Below are 3,624 nucleotides of genomic sequence, written 5' to 3'. Positions count from 1 at the left end.
CCCTGTAGCTAAGTGCTTTTCTTTTGCTGCTTTTAAGATTTTCTTTTTATCTTTTTTTTTTTTAAGATTTTATTCATTTATTTTTAGAGAGGGAAGGAAGGGAGATAGAGAGAGAGAGAGAAACATAAATACGCGGTTGCTGGGGGTTATGGCCTGCAGCCTAGGCATGTACCCTGGCTGGGAATTGAACCTGCGACACTTTGGTTTGCAGCCCACGCTCAATCCACTGAGCTACACCAGCCAGGGAGATTTTCTTTTTATCTTTAACCTTTGGGATTTTAATTATGATGTGTCCTGCAGTGGGCCTCTTTGTGTCCATCTTATTTGGTATTCTCTGTGCTTCCTGGACTTGCATGTCTATTTCATTCACCAAATTAGGGAAGTTTTCTTTCTTTCTTTTTTTTTTCAAATAGATTACCAATTTTTTGCTCTTTCTGTTTCCCTTCTGGCACCTTTATGAAGTAAATATTGGATATCTTCAAGTTGTCCCAGAGGTTGCTTACACTATCCTCATTTTGAGGGTTCTTTTTTCTTTTTGTTGTTTAGACTGGTTGTTTTTTGCTTCCTTATGTTCCAAATCTTTGATATGATTCTCGGCTTCATCCACTTTACTGTTGTTTCCTTATAAATTGTTCTTCATTTCAGTTAGTGTATCTTTCATTTCTAACTGGATCTTTTTTTATGCTGCTGAGGTCCTCATTAAGTCCCTTGAGCAGCCTGATAACCAGTGCTTTGAACTCTGCATCTGATGGATTGCTTACCTCCATTTTGTTTAGTTCTTTTACTGGAATTTTTATCTGTTTTTTCATTTGGGCCATGTTTCTTTGTCTCCTGTTTTTGGCATCCTCTCAGTGTTTGTTTCTGTGTATTAGGTAGAACTGCTATGACTCCATGTCTTGGTAGCATGGCAAATGTAGTAGGTGTCTTGTAGGGACCAGTGGTACAGCCTCCCTTATCACCAAACCTGGGTACTGAAGGTGAGCCCTTTCATGTGGGCTAAGTACATCCTCCTCTTATAGGTGAGCCTTAGTTATTGTTGTCAGGTCAATGGGAGGGTTTACCCAGGCCAGTCAGCTGCAAGGACTGGTATGACCACTTACCACCAACCTCCACCCTCCATGGCTGATCTGCTGTACAGGGCTGGGTGGTGGTGCTCTCACGTGGTTATAGCTGTGTACTGGGGGTATTGGCCCTGGGGTTCCCCAGGTGGTCTGGCCCAAGATCATCCCCCATCTATGTTTTACCTGGGGCCACCCTGCTTGAGCTATAAAGCAATCTGAGATAGCTACTACTTGTGCTTGGCTTGGAGATTCCCAGGCAAAGTCAAGCTATGACTCCAGGCTTGCCATGCCCCGGGACACTTAGCAAGAAGTATGGGGGCTGGTGACTCATCAAGCTGGGTGTTGCTTGTTTGAAAAGATCTAGGAAGTTGTGAAGCATGAGTCAAGACCAGCCACTCATATGCAAAAGCTGTAAGTTGGGTGGGATGGAGCCTCAGGGATCTCCAGGGCAGGGAAAACAGTGTCAATCAGGTTGATGGAGTCCCAGTTTGGCACCTGCAGCTGGCTCTGTGGTTGTGTGTGGGGAGGGTTCAGAAGAAGGATAATCGTCTCTGCCTGACTTTCTATCTGAGATAAAGCTGTCCCCCAGCTCTTGTCTTGATGCCAGACACTTCAGTTCCTCCCTATATGCCACTGGTGCTTTTCAAGCTGTTACCCTGGTGCTGGAGCTCAGAGTGAGAGAGTCTGAGTAAATCTGTGTGTGCATTCTTTAAGAAGAACTGCTTGGGACTCCAGAAGTTTCTTCCACCAACTCAGTCCTCACTGGTGTTTGCAACCAGAAGTTATGGGGACTTATCTTTCTGGGACTGGAATCCTGGGCTGGGGTCCTGGTGTGGGGCTGGGACTCCTGGCTCCTGAGTTGTCCTTCTTGAATTTTGATCCACCACATGTAGACGTGGGACCAGCCCATTCTGCATTTCTGCCCCTCCTACCAGTCTGGATGGATGTGGTTTCTTTAATTCCATATTAAAGTTGTCAGACTTCATGCAGCTTGGTTTCTGATGATTCTGAGTGATGGTTGCTCTATAATTTAGTTGTAATTTTGATATGGTTGTGGGAAAAGGTGAGCAATGTTTACCTATGCTGTCATTTTAACCTGAAGTTGGATTCCACACATACCTCTTTAACGTTGACAGGCATAGGATGATTAACATTACAGCACATGGAGATGATATGTGGGAAACAAGATAACAGTGTTGTCTTGTGCTTTGGTGCCAATGGCTGTGCTTTCAAGAGGTCTGGAAAGAAAGTTATCTTAGATACACAAGGCATGTTATCTTAGATACACAAAGACAAAAGAATTTCAAAGGTAAGGATTGATCTTCGTCATGGAAGCCACAGGCCTAGGATATGACTACCCACTGTGACCCACATTTAGTGAGGAATTTTACATTCATACAGCCCTGTGTGGGCAGAGACTACCTGTTCCTGTCCCTTGCTCTTTTGTTTTCCCTGCTCCTGTGCCTGAGCCCTCTGTGGCAAACATGTTCCACCAGGTACTTACTTGGTCAGGCCAAGAAGCATCCAAACTTGATCCCCTAATTTGTATTTATTGGAGTCAGAGGTATTGGGGCAGCACTGTATGTCTTGCCCCTGGCATTGTTCAATCCAGATGTTTGCTGGGCAGGAAAGAACAACTCAGAACCCTGGAATAAACTAGGTTCAGGAGGTCTATGAGGTTATACTCAGTGAATGTAGATTATAGAAAACTGAAGAAAGAAGGTTCAGAGTTTTTTAAAAACAATATAATAGTTTGAAGGTATTTTTTCCAAATTATTATTCTTCCCTGCTATACCCTCTCCTACATCAACCCCCACCTCTGCAATCACCCCACTGTTGTCAATAGCCTCCAACCATCCCTGCCCCACCCCCAGGGTGGTCAGCCTGCTTTATGTCTATGAATCTGTCTCTGTTTTATTAGTTCAGTTTGTTCATTAGATTTCACACATGAGTGAAATCATGATATTTGTCTTTCTTTGACTGGCTTATTTTACTTAGCATAATGTTCTCTAGGTCCATCTATGCTGTCGCAAAGAGTAAAATTTTCTTTTTTCTTTCTTTTTAATGGGTGAGTAGTATTCTACTGTTTAATGTACCATAGTTGTTTTAGTCACTCATTTACTGATGGACACTTGGGCTGCTTACAAATCTTGGCAATTGTAAATAATGTTGCAATGAACATAGGGATGCATATATTCTTTCGAATTAGTGTTTCTGGTTTCTTTGGATAAATTCCTAGAAGTGGAATTGCATTGAAACAATGCAATGAATGTTTCACTATAAAGCTGCTTAGAATGAGGGTCTTTTAGAGGCCATCTGCACAATTTTTCACTTAACCAGGTAATATTACCCATCCACATGCATGAAATCTTGTTGGAGTATTGTGTTGGGGTTTATACTGATTAATAAATATGTGAAACTTGAAAAAAAACTACCCTGTGTGGTTACTCTGGTCTCTGAGTCTGTAAGGCCTACCACGTGGGCCTCCCGTGAGCTACTCCGGTTTAGTACGTGGCTTCTTTTCCATCTACATTTACAACTCTAATATGTTTCAAAAAGTTTT

The 3,624-nt window shown here is 42.6% G+C and overlaps 1 pseudogene; it reads left to right on the top strand.

Annotated features, from left to right (window-relative positions):
* Positions 1-1,882: 1,882 nt before the first annotated feature.
* On the top strand, positions 1,883-2,788 carry LOC114495041 (annotated as a pseudogene).
* Positions 2,789-3,624: the final 836 nt, after the last annotated feature.

This window comes from Phyllostomus discolor, chromosome 4 (genome assembly GCF_004126475.2).
Source record: "Phyllostomus discolor isolate MPI-MPIP mPhyDis1 chromosome 4, mPhyDis1.pri.v3, whole genome shotgun sequence".
NCBI classification, from domain to species: Eukaryota; Metazoa; Chordata; class Mammalia; order Chiroptera; family Phyllostomidae; genus Phyllostomus; species Phyllostomus discolor.
The sequence above is the reverse complement of the archived record's forward strand: the minus strand, read 5'-3'. Positions and strand labels throughout refer to the sequence as shown.